A 17,716-nucleotide genomic window follows, 5' to 3' on the forward strand; every position below is an offset into this window, starting at 1 on the left:
TATACCATGATCAAGTGGGATTTATCCCAGGAATGCAAAGATGGCTTAACATACACAAATCAATACATGTGATACATCACATCAACAAGATGAAAGGCAAAAACTATCTGATCATCTCAGCAGATGCAGAAAAATCACTCGGTAAAACTCACCATTCCTTCAAGATGAAAACTCTCAACAAATTATGCATAGAAGGAACACTTCAAAATAAGAAAAGGCATATATGACAAATCTACAGCTAACATCCTACTCACTGGGAAAAATTGAAAAGCCTTTCCTCTAGGAACTGGAGCAAGACAAGGATGCCTACTTTCACCACTCTTATTCAACACAGTATGGTACATCCAAGCCAGAGTGATCAGACAAGATAAAGAAATAAAAGGCATCCAAAATGGACAAGAGGAAGTCAAATTGTCTCACTTTGCAGATGACACAATCTTATACTTGTAAACAGAAAAACCTAAAGACTCCACCAAAAAACTCTTAAAATGGGTAAATTAGGCTGGGCATGGTAGCTCATGCCTGTAATCCCAGCACTTTGGGAGGCCAAGGTGGGTGGACCACCTGAGGTTGGGAGTTTGAGGCCAGCCTGGCAAACATGGTGAAACCCTGTCTCTACTAAAAATACAATTAGTCAGGCATGGTGGTAGGTGCTTGTAATCCCAGCTACTTGGGAGGCTGAAGCAGGAGAATCACTTGAACCAGAGAGGTGGAGTTGCAGTGAGCCAAGATTGCACCACTGCACTCCAGCCTGGGCAACAGAGTGAGACTCTATCTCAAAAAATAAAAAATAAAAAAATTTTAAAAAACGGATGTATAATTCAGTAAAGCTTCAGGACACAAAATCAACATACAAAAATCAGTAATGTTTCTATATACCAGTAACAAACTAGCTAAAATAGAAATCAAGGAAGAAATTCTATTTACAATAGCTACAAAAATAAAATACCTAGGAATAAACTTAACCAAGGATGGGGGGAAAAAAACCCAAAAAACCTCTACAAAGAAAACCACAAAACACTGATAAAATAAATTGAGAAGGACAGGAAGAAATGGAAAGGAATCTCATGCTCGTGGGTTGGAATAACTAATACTGTTAAAATGACCATGCTACCCGAAGCAATCTAGGGATTTAGTATAATCACTATCAATTATATTCTTCACAGAAACAGGAAAAAAAAAAACCTGAAATTCATATGGAACCACAGAAGACCCCAAATAGCCAAAGCAATACTGAGCAAAAAGAACAAAGCTAGAAGCCTCACATTACCTGATTTAAAAATATACTGTAAAGCAGCCGGGCGCGGTGGCTCATGCCTGTAATCCCAGCAGTTTGGGAGGCCGAGGCGGGTGGATCACAAGGTCAGGAGATCGAGACCATCCTGGATAACATGGTGAAACCTCGTCTCTACTAAAAAAAAAAAAAAAAAAAAAAAAAAAATTAGCCAGGTGTGGTTGTGGGCACCTGTAGTCCCAGCTACTCGGGAGGCTGAGGCAGGAGAATGGCGTGAACCCGGGAGGCAGAGCTTGCAGTGAGCCAAGATTGCGCCACTGCACTCCAGCCTGGGCGACAGAGCAAGACTCTGTCTCAAAAAAAAAAACAAACAAACAAAAAAACAAACAAACAAGCAAACAAAAAATATAAATATATATATACTGCAAAGCTATAGTAACCAAAACAGCTAGTATTGGTATTAAAACAGACACAAAAACAAAGGAAACAGACTTAAGAATCCAGAAATGAATCCACATATTTACAGCTAACTGATTTTCAAGAAAGCTGTCAAGAACATGCATTGAATAAAGGACAACCTCTTCATTAAATGGTGCCAGGAAAACTAGATATCCAAACACAGAAGAATAAAACTAGACCCTTATCTCTCATCACTTACAAAAATAAACTCAAAATCAATTAAAGACTTAAGTGTAACAGCCACAACTATAAAACTACTAGAAGTAAACACAGGAGAAACGCTTCAGAACAAACATTGTATGGCTAACACTTAAAAAGTACAAGCAACAAAAACAGACAAATGGGATTATATTAAATTAAATACCTTCTGCATATCAAAAAAAGCAACAAACAGAGTGAAAAGACAACACCCCTTCCTTACACCATACACAAAAATTAACTCAAGATGGCTTGAAGACTTCAATGTAAAACCCATAACTATAAAAACGCTGGAAGACAACCCAGGCAATACCATCCGGTACATAGTGATGGGCAAAGAGTTCATGGTGAAGATGCCAAACACAATTGCCACAAAAGCAAAAATTGACAAATGGGATCTAATTAAATGAAAGAGCTTCTGCACAGCAAAAGAAACTATCAGAAAATAAGGACATTTCTCAAAAGAAGATATACAAATCACCAAGTTTATGAAAAAATATTCAACATCACTAATCATCACGGAAATGCAAATCAAAACCACAATGAGATATCATCTCACACTTGTTAGAATGGTTATTATGAAAAAGACAAAGCACAACAAATGCTGGCAAGCATGTGAAGAAAAGAAAATTATTGTATATTGTTGGTGGGAATGTAAATTAGCACAGCCATTATGAAAAAAAGTACAGAGATTTCTCAAAAAACTAAGAACAGATCTACCATATGATCCAGCAATCCCACTCCTGGGTATACATCCAAAAAAAAGGATATCAGTGTATCAACGGGATATCTGTACCCCCATATTTACTGCAGCACTATTTACAATAGCCAAGATATGGAATCAACCTAAGTGTCAATCAATGGATGAATGGATAAAGAAAATGGGAATATACGCACAATAGAATAGTATTCAGCCACAAAAAAGAATGAAATCCTGTCATTTTCAGCTAAATGTATGGAATTAAAGGTCATAATGTTAGGTGAACTAGGCCATGCACAGAAAGAAAACTATTGCATGTTCTCACTTATATGAGCGGTTTATGCTCCTGGAAATCAAAGCAGGGGCCATGTTTCAGGTCAGTAGGGTCAGGGATAGAGACCGCAGTTATGGACTTGTGTGCCCTGGAGCTATATAAAATTGATATCACGGAGATAAAGAGTAGATTGATAGTTACCAGAGGCTGGGAATAGGAGGGGTTTGAAAAGAGGTTGATTAATGGATATAAAAATATATAATAGAAGGAATAAGATCTAGTGTTCATTATCACAGAAAGTGACTACAACAATTTGTTGTATATTTCTTTTTTTTTTAATTTCAATAGTTTTTAGGGAACAGGTGGTATTTAGTTACATGGATAAGTTCCTTAGTGGTGATCTCTGAAATTTTGGCATACTCATCACTAAAGCAGTTTACCCAATGTATAGTCTTTTATCTCTCACCCCCTCCCACCTTCCCCCTGAGCCCCCAACGTCCACTGTTTCATTCTTGTGCCTTTGCATCATCATAGCTTAGCTCCCACTTACGAGTGAGAACATGCGATGTTTGGTTTTCCATTCCTGAGTTACTTCATTTAGAATAATGGTCTCCAACTCCATCCAGGTTGCTATGAATGCCATTATTTCATTCCTTTTTAAGGCTAAGTAGTATTCTATGGTATATATATATATACATAAAATACATTTTCTTTATCCACTAATGGGCATTTGGGCTGGTTCTATAGTTTTGCAACTGTGAATTTTGCTACTGTAAACGTGTGCAAAAGCATCTTTTTCATATAATGACTTCTTTTCCTCTAGGTAGATACCTAGAGGTGGGATTGCTGGATCAAATGGTAGATCTACTTTTAGTTCTTTAAGGAATCTCCATACTGCTTTCCATAGTGGTGGTACTAGCTTACATTCCCACCATCACTGTAAAAGCGTTCTCTTTCACCACGTCAGTGCCAACATCAATTTTTGCTTTTTTTGTTTTTGTTTTTGGTTGTTTTTTTTTTTTTTTTTTTGAGATGGAGTCTCACTCCGTTACCCAGGCTGGAGTACAGTGGTGCGATATCAGCTCACCGCAACCTCTGCCTCCCAGGTTCAAGCAATTCTCCTGCCTCAGCCTCCTGACTGGCTGGGATTACAGGTAACTGCCACCATGCCTGGCTAATTTTTGTATTTTCAGTAGAGACTGGGTTTCACCATGTTGGTCAGGCTGGTCTCAAACTCCTGACCTCCTGATCCACCCACCTCGGCCTCCCAAAGTGCTGGGATTACAGGTGTGAGCCACTACACCCGGCCCTATTTTTGCTTATTTTACACGTGGTATTGCATTGTGGTTTTGATTTGCATTTCCCTGGTAATTAGGGATATTGAGCATTTTTTCATATGTTTGTTGGCCATTTGTATATCTTCTTTTCACAATTGTCTATTCATGTCTTTGGCACACTTTTTGATGGGATTATTTTTTTCTTGCTGATTAGAGTTCCCTGTAGATTCTGGACATTAGTCGTTTGTCAGATGCAGTTTGTGAAAATTTTCTCCCACTCTGTAGGTGATCTGTTTACTCTGCTGATTATTTCCTATGCTGTGCAGGAGGCTTTTAGTTTAATTAAGTCCCATCTATTTATCTTTGTTTCTGTTGCATTTGCTTTTGGGTTCTTGGTCATGAACTGTTTGCCTAAGCCAATGTGTAGAAGCATTTTCCAATGTTATCTTCTGAATTTTTATGGTTTCAGACCTTAGATTTAAGTCTTTGATCCATCTTGTGTTGATTTTTGTATAAGGTGAGAGATGAGGATCCAGTTTTATTCTTTTACATGTGGCTTACCAATTATCCCAGCACTATTTGTTGTATAGGGTGTACTTTCCCTACTTTGTTTTTGTTTACTTTGTCGAAGATCAGTTGGCTGTTAAGTATTTGGCTTTATTTCTAGGTTCTCTACTCTATCCCATTGGTCATGTGCCTATTTTTATACCAGCACCATGCTGTTTTGGTGCCTATAGCCTTGTAATATAGTTTGAAGTTGGGTAATGTGATGCCTCTAGATTGGTTCCTTTTGCTTAGTTTTGCTTTGGCTATGCAGACTCTTTTTTAGTTCCAAATGAATTTTGGCATTTTTTTCTAGTTCTATAAAGAATGATGATGGTATATTGATAGGAATTGCATTGAATTTGTAGACTGCTTTTGGCAGTATGGTCATTTTCACAATATTGAGTCTACGCATCCATGAGCATGAAATGTGTTTCCATTTGTTTGTGTAATCTATGATTTCTTTCAGCAGTGTTTTGTAGTTTTCCTTGTAGGGGTCTTTCACTTCCTTGGTTAGGTATATTCCTACGTATTTTATTTTTACAGCTATTATAAAAGGGTTTGATTTGATTCTCAGCCTGGTAGGTGTTGGTGTATAGCACTGCTACTGATTTGTGCACATAGATTTTGTATTTTGATAAATGGATTTATTGTATATTTCTAAATAGCAATAAGATTTGAAATATTCCCAACACAAAGAAATGATCAATGTTTGAGGTGATTAATATCCTAAAGACCCTGATTTGATCATTACACATTGCATGCATGTACCAGAATCTCACATGGACCCCATAAATGTGTACAATTATTCTCTATCAAAAACGTTTTTAAGAAACATGCAGGAATACACTGTACCTCTTCCTTGCTGTCTCTGGATATTGTCACAGGAGGACTTGACATGCGGATTGTGGCAGCCTCTGTGACCAAGAGCAGAAGACAATAGCAGCATAGAAAGCTCAAATGAAAAACCTAACATCTCAAGCTACTAATTTAGCCAACCTTGGCATCAGCTATCTCTGGTATTAGTACATGAGGTGATAAGCCCCCACTGTTCAAGTTGGGTGGCCATCAATTGCTGCAGAATAGAAGTTAATGAGGCTTCCTACTCCTGGATCCCCTACTAGACCCTGACATACCCATTCAGTCACAGGCAGAAAGGGAAGCAGAGGGTAAGGAGACCTGGCTGGCTGTGCCAGACGCAGATCTTACCTGTCCTCCTTAGAACACTCAAAGCTCAATTGGTTAACAAAAAAAGGAAAAAGACAGTAAGGAGTAAAACACTCCCTAGATGCAACTTAATCTAACATCTCTATACTTTAAATTTTCTGAACATACATAGAAATCAGACCACTACTTCTGCAGAACATTTTACTGGTAAAAAGAACAGCCCACATGAGGGAAAACTGATTTGGTGGAAAGACAACAGAAACAAAACATGGGAAATAGGTAAGGTGATAACATGGGGGAGAGGTTTTGCTTGTGTTTCACCAGGAGAAAATCAGCTTCCTGTTTGGATACCCACTAGACATTTGAAGTTCTACAATGAACCCATCAGAGATGCAAATGAAAGTGCCTTCGCAGAGACAGAAAACCCGCAATCGAGCGTCATCGACTCACAGGGTGAACAAAATGGTGATATCAGAAGAACAGATGAAGTTACCATCCACCAAGGAAATGGCACATGTGGAGAGCCAGGGAGAGGAAGAGAAAGAAAAAGAGACAGAGATCAGAGAGAGACACAGAAAGTGAGACTGGGGAGAGAGGTAGTGTAAAAGAGAGAGAGAGAGAGACTGTAAGAGAAGGGAGACAAAGATAAAAGGTGCGAGTCAGCAGGTGAGGAGAAAGACTGAAAACTATGAGAAATAGCAACTAAGACACAAAGGACGTGGGAGACTGCCTGCGTGCCGCAGCACTCACACCGTCCTCTTGCCCCCTGTCACTTGGGTTAAGACCACCGGAAATTCCACTATTGCAAATTTTGTATTAATCCTTGTATGTCTGTCCTTTCTATTGTTACTCTACAGGTGTATCCAGCAGCTCAAGAGAGACATCGAACAGCGAGAAGGGGCCATGATGATGGTGGTGGTTTTGCGAAAACGAAAAGCAGGATATGTAGGGAAAAGAAAGAGAGATCAGACTGTTACTGTGTCTACACAGAAAGGGAAGACATAAGAGACTCCATTTTGAAAAAGACCTGTACTTTAAACAATTGCTTTGCTGAGATGTTGTTAATCTGTAGCTTTGCCCCGGCCACCTTGCCCCCAACCACTTTGACCCAACCTGGAGCTCACAAAAACATGTGTTGTATGAAATCAAGGTTTAAGGGATGTAGGGCTGTGCAGGATGTGCCTTGTTAACAAAAAGTTTGCAAGCAGTATACTTGGTAAAAGTCATCGCCATTCTCTAGTCTCAATAAACCAGGGGCACAATGCACTGTGGAAAGCTGCGGGGACCTCAGCCCTTGAAAGCTGGATATTGTCCAAGGTTTATCCCCATGTGATAGTCTGAAATATGGCCTCGTGGGATGAGAAAGACCTGACGGTCCCCCAGCCCGACAACCATAAAGGGTCTGTGCTGAGGTGGGTTAGTCAAAGAGGAAAGCCTCTTGCAGTTGAGATAGAGGAAGGCCACTGTCTCCTGTCTGCCCCTGGGAACTGAATGTCTCGGTATAAAACCTGATTTTACGTTTGTTCAATTCTGAGATGGGAGAAACTCCGCCCTATGGTGGGAGGCGAGACATGTTTACAGCAATGCTGCATTGTTATTCTTTACTCCACTGAGATGTTTGGGTAGAGAGAAACATAAATCTGGCTTACGTGCACGTCCAGTCATAGTACATTCCCTTGAACTTCATTATGACATAGATTCTATTGTTCACATGTTTGTTGCTAACCTTCTCCTTATTATCACCCTGCCCTCCTACTACATTCCTTTTTGCTGAAATAATGAAGATAATAATCAATAAAAACTGAGGGAACTCAGAGGCCATTGCCAGTGCAGATCTTTTGTATGTTGAGCGCCGATCCCCTGGGCCCACTGTTGTTTCTCTACACTTTGTCTCTGTGTCTTATTTCTTTTCTATTTCTCATCCCACCTGACTACAAATACCCACAGGTGTGGAGGGGCAGGCCACCCCTTCATTATGAGATTACAGGCATGAATAACCCCACCTGGCCACCTAACTCACTCTTGAGAGGCCAGAAGTGATGCTGGAAATTTCTTCCTCTGTGGGTTAAAAAGGGAAAATTAGGGAGAACACAAGGCATGAAAGATGCAGCGATGGATATGTCTATATGAAGCTTCTGTCTGCATCCAGTAGAAAATGCATTTCTAGGCACCAGGTTTAAGAGCGAAAACCTGGAGTCTTGTCTGTTAGCATTCTCCTTCCCCACAAACCAGAGAGGGAACACGTTTTGCTCCAGCACACCCAGATGTAGGAAACGTCACATTCCTATTTCTGTAACTTCAGTTAAATCTGCTCTGAGTTCCTGGATGCCTGGCAGGTGGAGAATTCAATCTTGTCATTACCAGCATTCCTTTCCCTTCTCCATGGGCTTATGTAAGAATTCTGGGCTTACACACTGTTGGAAAGCCAGGCAGGAACTACATCCCCCAAACTCTCCATTCTTCCAGCTGCTCATGATCCACCAGCCTTTTTTGGGCCATCTGCTATAACAAGACCCTCCTCACAACATCATTCCACTGACCCACAGGCTCAGCCCCGGGACCCTCACTATAACAGGTCTCCACTATGCATAGGAACTCACAAAAACCTTCTCTTCATCTTGCCTTCCTCTGATATCCAGCCACTCCCCCACTTCTCACCTTAAACACAGATGGCAGCTCCTTCCCATCGTTCCAAGCCTTGGGGATTGTCCAGCCAAATTCTCTTTAGACACCAAAGCTTCACCCGCCCTCTTCAGGGAGGTGATGCAAGGGCATCTGAGATCTTTGGAAGCCCAATTCTGGCCTCTCTCTGGGGTGGGCTGAGAGTGGGAACTAGACTCTCTTTTCCAAGTGCCATGTTTATCTTGTTCATCATTATATTATTTCCAATGCCTGACACAGAGTAGGCACTACAGACTGAAACATAGTAGGTGCTATTAGTGTCTGCATAATGGGACTCTTGAGGTTGAAGCTATTAACAGAAACCTGCCAAGCAAAAGGATGGAAAACCAACCACCAAAAAAAAAAAAAAAGAGAGAAAGAAAACAATCGTGGCTTTGAGCTCTAAACACACAAGGCACCAGCCCAAGTTTGGGCAATTTTAATACAACAGCCACTTTGCCTCCAAACAAACTAGCACTGGAAACCTCCCTCTGCCTCTTAAAGAGAACCAGTTTCTCTTTCTCTAAGTGGGCAGCATTTCTCCCCAGTGGCAGTACCCAGCCCACTGCCACCAGCAAAGGACTGCATCCAGGAACCAAAAGCTTGATAGTTTAAAGAATATATTTTATAGGGAAAAACAAAGTAACAGCCACATAAATCTGGAACTACCACCACTTTCCAGAGGCCGAATCCCATTTGTGGAGTCTCTTGCGTGTCAAGCACCTTGCAGTCAGCTCAACTACATACTTTTGGGATTCGTTGCAGAGAAGAGTGAAGGTTATTTGCAAAATAAAGGAACCAGGGCTCAGAATTCCCAGAGCAATCCATGACAGAGGAGGTGAGTAGAAAAGGGAAGGGTGAAGTCAAAGGAGAGAAGTCAATGAGTTGGCCAACACCAATCAAGGACCATGAGACCCTCTCCATGGCCCCACATCTCAAATGCAGTCAACAAAACCCATCAATGCTTGGTGTAAGTGTTGTATGCTCCCAGAAATGAAAGCAGGGGCCACATTTCAGGTCAGTAGGGTCGGGGATAGAGGCAGCGGTCATGGACTTGTGGGCCCTGGAGGATGGGATGATTCTGAGACATTGAATCCCTACACTGATCTCAGTAGAAATCTCAGGTAGGGCTTCAACATTCGTGGACCAAGGACTCTGTGGGCCTGAGAGCAACAGCCTTGGTGCATGTCCCATCTCCATCAACCTCAACTGGGGCTTTGAACAAGTTACTTATTTTTTTAACTAACGTTATTTTAATTGACAAATCATAATTGTACACATTTATGTGATGTTTTGATATGTGTATACAATGTGGAATGATTAGATCAAACTAATTAACATGTCCATCCCCTAATTTACTGACAATTTTTATGATGAGACATTTGAAATGTACCCTCTTAGTTATTTTGAAAGATACATTATTATTGACTATAGTCACACTGCTGTGCTATAGATTTCAAAGCATATAATCCGGCAACCCAACTTCTGGGTATAGATAGAAAAAAATCGAAATCAATATGTCAAAGGGATCCCTACGTTCCTATGTTCACTGCAGCACTATTCACAATACCCAAGATATAGAATCAACCTAAGTGTCCATCAGTGGATGAAAGGATAAAGAAAATGTACTATATACACCCAATGGAATACTATTAACCCTTAAAAAAGAAATAAATCCTGTCATTTTCAACAACATAGATGAACTTGAAAGACATTGTGTTAAGTGAAAGAAGCCAGGCACAGAAAGACAAATACTGCATGATTTTACTTATATGTGGAATCTAAAGAAGTTGAACTCACAGAAATAGAGAGTAGGACAGTGGTTATCAGGGGCTGGGGTGGAGGAAAGGTACGGGATAGGAGACACTGGTCAAAGGGTACAAAGTTTCCAATAGGAAGAATAAGTTTTGAAGAAGCTAAACTCCTCTGAAAGCTCAGTTGCTCATCTGTAGAGCAGGGACACATCATTAACCTTTTAAGGATGTTGCTGTGAGTAAGAGATGGTGTTCAGCACAATACCTAACGCACAGTCAGGTCTCCTTAAGCTTGAACCTGCATCGCCATGACCTCTACATCTCAGGACAGAACGGCTCACAGCCAGTGTCTCAGTTCCCAGTGAAAAGTGGATCCCAGACCAGGCTGAACAGCAGGATCCCTAGGGGATACCCCACCCTACTGAGTCAGAATCACCAGAGGTAGAGCCTGGGTTTGTATGTATGTATGTGTGTGTGTGCGTGTGTGTGTGTGTGTGTGTGTGTGTATGTATGTATGTATGTATGTATAAGAGACAGGGTCTTGCTCTGTAGTCCAGGCTGGAGTGCAGTGTCACAATCATAGCTCACTGCAGCCTCAAATTACTCCTGGCCTCAAGCTATCCTCCCACCTCAGCCTTCAGAGTAGCTGAGATTACAGGCGCATGCCACCAAGCCCGGATACTTTTTTTTTTCTTCTTTCTTTTTGGAGAGAGTCTCACTCTGTTGCCCAGACTGGAGTGCAATGGTGCAATCTTGGCTCACTGCAACCTCTGTCTCCCAGGTTCAAGTGATTCTCATTCCTCAGCCTCCTGAGTAGCTAGGATTACAGGCATGCACCACCACACCAGGCTAATTTTGCTTTTTTCATTGTTGTTTCTTGTTTGTTTTTCACAAATAGGACTTCTTATTTGCCACTGTTTTAAGTCTGAACTTTAAACAGATTCTTGGACTGGTGGTTCATATCCATCAGCTCATTGAACTTTAGCATATGTCTCATCCCTAGTGGGTTTTCCAGAACTACAACCGTCACCACGAAGCTCCATGTCTTTCAAACCCAGGGTTCTCCAGCATTTTTACTTTTCTAATGAAGACATCATGGAGAGAATAAATTGGCAAGCCTTTTCTACATCTTTGCCAATGTTGTCTGGAATCAATTTATTAACCACTTCTTTCAAGTCATTTGTCTGCACCTCTCAGGTCATGATTTCCATCATCTTCTTCTGGATTTGGCAGACTGTTGGTGCTGAGCATAAGAGGTCTTCAGTATCTGATTGTTGTGTTTTTTAGTAAAACCAACACAAAACAGATGAAATAAGTAACCATCGGTAGTCTTGACATCAACATGAGCTTCAATCATTGTTGAACATTTTTCAACCATGGAACATATTTTGTCACAGGTAAGACCCATGCCATAGAAGTTAGTCAGGCAGTTTTTGCCCTGAACATCTTCAGTAATCAGCTTGAATTTTCTAAATGCAACTTAATCATTCTGCAAATCAGCAAGACTCATTTCAAACACAAGACCCTTGAGATCATCAGATGCAATTTGGGTTCCTTGGGTCCTGGTGACCAAGTCTTTCCAATATTTCTTATATTGAACATAGCATGTGCTTTCACATCATACTGATCTTTCTTAGAAAATTGATCAACTGTTTTCTTCTTAACTCCCTTTTTTGCCACCTTTCATAAGGCACTTGTTCTTAACAACCGCCATGGTGCTGCTCAGAGTACCAAAAGCCTAAATTTTATATTTTTCATAGAGATGGGGTTTGACCACGTTGGCCAAGCTGGTCCTAAACTCCTGATGTCAGGAGATCTGCCCGCCTCAGCCTCCCAAAATGCTGGGATTACAGGTGTGAGCCACTGCACTCAGCTGATATTTATTTTTTCTTTTTTTGTAGAGACAGGGTCTTGCCATGTTGCCAAGGCTTGCCTGGAACCCCTGGCCTCAAGCAATCCTCCCACCGCAGCCTCCCAAGGCACTGGGATTTCAGGTGTGAGCCACCATGCCCAGCCTGGAATCTATTTTTAAAGCCAATCAAGTGTTGAATAAAATTGCAACTTGGGCTGTTTTTTCTTTGCATTTTTTACATTTCAATGGTTTTTAATATATTCAGAGATATACACAAACATTACCGGTCAATTTTAGAACATTTCATGACCTCAAAAAGAAACCTCATACCCTTTAGCTAACACCCCCTATCCTCCCATGCCCCTACCAGCCCTAAGCAACCACTAATTGACTTCCTATTTCTATAGATTTCCATCTGAATGAAATCATGTAGAATGTGATCTTTCATCTGTTTTGAAGGTTCATCCACGCTGTAGTGTATGTACTTTCCTCCTTTTTGTGATCAAATAATACTCCACCATGTGGGTAGACAACAATCGGTGTATCTCTTCATCTGGTGATGGGCATTTGGATTAATTCCCTCTTTGGTTATTAGGAGTGATGCTACTGTAATTATTCATGTACAAATTTTTGTGTGGGCCTGTGCTTTCATTTTTGAATATGAAAATATGGCACATCTCCACAGAAGACATATAAGTGGCCATTAAGCACATGAAAAGATGCTCAATGAAATTCATCATCAGAAAAAACAGAAATCAAAACCACAATGCGATACCATGTCATACCCATAAGCATGGCTAGAATCAAAGATAGAGAAAATTGGTCTGGTGCAGTGCCTAATGCCTGTAATCCCTGCACTTTGGGAGACCGAGACAGGTGGATCACCTGAGGCCAGGAGTTTGAGACCAGCCTGGCCAACATGGTGAAACCCTGTCTCTACTAAAAAAATACAAAAATTAGCCAGGCATGATAGCAGGTGCCTATAATCCCAACTACTCGGGAGGCTGAGGCAGGAGAGTAACTTGAATCTGGGAGGCAGAGGTTGCAGTGAGCTGAGATTGTGCCACTGCACTCCAGCCTGGGCGACAGAGCAAGACTTTGTCTCAAAAAAAAAAAAAAAATACAGAAAATAACAAGCGTTGGTGAGGATGCAGAGAAACTAGAACCTTCATACACTGCTGGAAGGAATTAAAATGGTGTAGCCACTGTGAGAAACATTTTAACAACTTCCCAAACAATTCTACATAGAGTTACCAAATGACGCAGCAATTGTGCTCCTAGGTATAGGTCCAACTTGGGCTCTTTTAATCTGTGGAAAATGAACTGTGGGTACTTGGCAAGAACAAAGAGGGAGAGAGGCAGAAATGGTGCTATGAGGGCACATTGATTGGTCTCTAGTACACACGGTTCCTACTGCAAATGGTCTCTAAATGACTTCATCAGTTGCTCATAAAAAAAATCACCCTCTGCTCCAATCATGGAGGAAGAAGTATGGATTGGACCTGGTGAGCCACGGTAAGACTGACTGCTAAACTTTATGAATGACGAGGAGATTTGCACATATAATCTTGACTGTACTAGATTTTTTATTTTATCCACTGTCTTTGAAAACCTAACTCTTGACTAAGAACTGACTTTCCTGTACTTGTTGTTGACTCTAATTTCCAATTCCACATAGTCCAAAGATAATGTGCTGAAAAATCTCTCAAAGGAAAAATGCTAAGAATACAGGAACAGTTATACGGCAAATTTTGCAGAATTAACACAAATTGTACTTGTAGGTACGAAGCACAAAACATTTTCATGGGTAAGGAAAAGAGTGCTCTTCATTCTAGTAGAGGCTGCAGGATGAAGCCGATCAAGGTGCTTGCCCAGCCAGACCTTGGGCTCTTACCAAGTTTGTGTTAGAGTCAACTCTGATGGAGTCTCTATCCCAGTCATCTTTTTTTTTGACATGGAATCTCTCTCTGTCTCCCAGGCTGGAATGCAGCGGTGTGATCTCAGCTCACTGCAACATCTGCCTCCTGGGTTCAAGCAATTCTCCTGCCTCAGCTTCCCAAGTAGCTGGGACTACATGTGCATGCCACCATGCCTGGCTAAGTTTTGTATTTTTAGTAGAGACGTTTCATCACGTTGGCCAGGCTGTGCTCAAACTCCTGCCCTCAAGTCATCCGCCTGCCTTGGCCTCCCAAAGTGCTGGGATTACAGGCATGAGCCACCATGCCCAACCTCAGTCATCTTTTTATCCTCCACACCTGGCAAGTTCTAGACACACTGTGGTTCCATACAAGTTTGTTGAATAAATAGGAGACAGATAGAAAGTGGGAACTCTGGAAGTAGAGAAGATTCCAGAAATTGTGCATATTTCCCAGACTGTGGCCAAATTCCTCAGTCCTGCCAGAGTTTCTCTATCTCAACTCAAACCTAATGTGTGGTCCCAGGCACAGTGACTCACACCTGTAATCCCAACACTTTAGGAGGCTGAGGTGGGCAGATCACTTGAGGCCAGGAGTTTGAGACCAGCCTGGCCAACATGGTGAAACCCTGTCTCTACTAAAAATACAGAAATTAGCCAGGCATGGTGGTATGCATCTGTATCCCAGCTACTCGGGGGGCTGAGGCACAAGCATTGCTTGAACCCAGGAGGCGGAGGTTGCAGTGAGTCACAATTATGCCACTGTACTCTAGCCTGGGCAATAAAGCAAGACTGTCTCAAAAGAAAAATAAAACCCTTATGTGTGGGCCTTGTTACAGAATTAATGTTTATATGGACAATATGTACATGGGTGTATGTTAAGAGCATGAGTCATCCACAAGATTTTAGCAAGGTCCATTTAGAAATCTCAATGCTTTGGGCTTCCAATTGCTTTGCTGCCTCTGTCCTCAGAAGGAGGCCTCTCCTTGCATGTAACCAGCAAATCCTTTATGCAGAGGTGTACACAACACAGTCCTCTCCTTGGCTATGACACCTTGAAAGACTCCTCTTGGTGGCCTCTGGTGCTCATTTCAGAGTAGTTCAAATTAAGGTGATCAGCTTTCATTCCAATCACTCTACAAATCACTCCTATTATGACCAATTTTTCTAAATGCTTTATTGAATTATTACTTAAAGAAATGCGCACATAGAAGAGATCAACACAGTACTTTTCTTACAAACCAAACATACTGCTCAGAAGCAGTGGCTCATGCCTGTCATCCCAGCACTTTGGGAGGCCGAGGTGAGCAGATTGCTTGAGCCCAGGAGCTCGAGACCAGCCTGGGCAACATAGTGAGACCCCCCTCTCTACAAAAAATAAATAAATACAAAAATTAGGCAACAGTGATGGCACATGCCTGTAGTTCCAGCTACTCAGGAGGGCTGAGGTGGGAGGACTGCTTGAGCCCAGGGGGCAGAGGCAGTAGTGAGCCATGATGGTGCCACTGTGCTCCAGCCTGGGTGACAGAGCAAGATCCTGCCTCAAAACAACAACAACAACAAAAAAAAAAACCCTGAACATCTCCATATTACCGACACCCAATTCAAGAAGCAAAATATTGCAGCCCCTTCCAGGATATTCCTGGGGTCTCTTCCATCTCTACTAACCCCTGACTACAAACAGCCTCCACCTATTTCACCTGACATTGTACTTTATGAAAGCAGCAGTTCTCAGATGGGGCTATTTTGCCCTCTGGGGACATTAGGCAATATCTGGAGATGCCGGGGTTTGTCTCTACTTGGGGGGAGTTGTGTTACTGCATCCAGTGAGTCCAGGGATCCAGGGATGCCACTCAACATCCTAAAATGCACAGGGAACCCCCACACATAGAACAGAGAAATTGCTGAGCCAAAATGTCAGCAGTGTCACAGCTGACACCCTGACATACACACAATCACACACTGTCTGCTCTTTCGTGCTCAGGATCTCTTTCATTCTAATCATCTCATAGGAAACAGAAATGTCATCTGGAGGTAGGTAGAGTCCAAAACAAAGAAGATCCAGAGTTTCTTTTTTAATCAGCCTGGTGCCTTTAGAGCTAGGATTTAGTTTCCATTCTTTCTGTCTCATTTTCAAGTGATTTTTCTTCAAGTGGCATCTGCTGGGCTCAAGACCCGGAGATCCCCACAAAGCTGAGATTCACATGGGAATTTTTTACACACCCACACAGGTATACACTGCCATTTACATGCAGATATCCACCCACAGATACACACATCCGGAGACCAAGACAGAAAGCAAACTCCACCATAAAAGCACGGTTCCCCAAACACGAGAAACGCACCATTCACTCCAGGGAGGTACCTATTTGTTTAATTCAGCCTCTGAGAGTCAGGCTGTTGCCAAGCCCAGCTCTGAAAGTGTTCCCCTCTAGGAAAGAGAGATGGATTTTTTCTTTACTCGAGAATATAGATCTAAAAAAAACAAACACTTCTGCATCTCAAAGCAGGCTCTACCTCCTGAGCTACACATATCGATCAGCATTTTATTGTCAATTTTCTTTTATTTGAACTGGAGAGAAATATAACCTAATTATGTTCTTACTGACACTTTGGAATCAGTTACACTAAACCAATTCTTTGGGTTCTCATGATTAATGTGTTGAATTTGGGGGACAACAAAGCAAAATCATTGGTCATGTTTTAATATAATTAGTACAGGATATATCTAAGGGGTTCAAGTATCACTGTAGCAAGAAGCTCATTCTGCAGTAAAAGGAGGATTCTACCACTAGGATTGAGTGAGGGTGGTTCATGGCTGCACCGTTTCATCAATGTCTCTTCAAGAGTCCATGGAATGTGGAATGGGAAAGACTGAAATAGTCCAAGTTTTGGCTAAGCTTCTATTAAGGGGTGTTAGGAGCTGATAAAATAAGCTGGTCTTTATAGACATCCCACACTATAGTTCTCTAAGCTACAGATTCTCAGATTTTTCTATCTTATAAACCAGTAAAGATATTTTTTTAATTTGAGAACCAACATAAGGTTGCAATTTTTTTTTCTTTTTGGTAAGAAGGAACTTTTTTAAACTACCAGTTTCACACACACACACACGCACACACACACACACACACACACACACACACACATATACACACAGAAATTCCAACATGATTGGTCAGAATAGGTGAGGTTTTGCTGCAATAACAAACAACTCCTAAATCTTGGTAACTTCAAACATCATAGGTTGTTTTTCTCACTCATGCTACATCTGCAGGGAGGTAAGGGGTGCTCTGTTTTCCATCAAACTTGCCCTAAGACTAAGGCTAATGGGGGTTGCATTACCTCGAGTATCACCAAGCAGGGAACAGAGGGAGAAGAATGCTAGAGAGTCTTGTACTAAGAATTAAATGCCCCAGGCTAGAAGTCTCACAGTAAACCTCTGCCCCCAGCCTGTTGGCCAGAACTAGCCACATCCCCTCTCCCACCATAGGGCAATGCATGCAGACAGGAAAATTGGATACATTACAAATTTCTACCCCATGGCATTTCATAAAAGGGAAAAAATGCAAATACAAAAATGTTTTAATAGAATATATACATTTTTAGAATACAGAACAATCCTCCAAAAAGGACAGTTGGTGGTCTTTCACCAATGGGCACATTTCTGTGACATTTTCTC

The 17,716-nt window shown here is 41.5% G+C and overlaps 1 pseudogene; it reads right to left on the bottom strand.

The window, feature by feature from the left end:
- Positions 1-11,293: 11,293 nt before the first annotated feature.
- LOC115934036 (small ribosomal subunit protein eS1-like) lies at positions 11,294-11,981 on the bottom strand (annotated as a pseudogene).
- Positions 11,982-17,716: the final 5,735 nt, after the last annotated feature.

Source organism: Gorilla gorilla, chromosome 2, assembly GCF_029281585.2.
Source record: "Gorilla gorilla gorilla isolate KB3781 chromosome 2, NHGRI_mGorGor1-v2.1_pri, whole genome shotgun sequence".
Classification (NCBI taxonomy): Eukaryota; Metazoa; Chordata; class Mammalia; order Primates; family Hominidae; genus Gorilla; species Gorilla gorilla.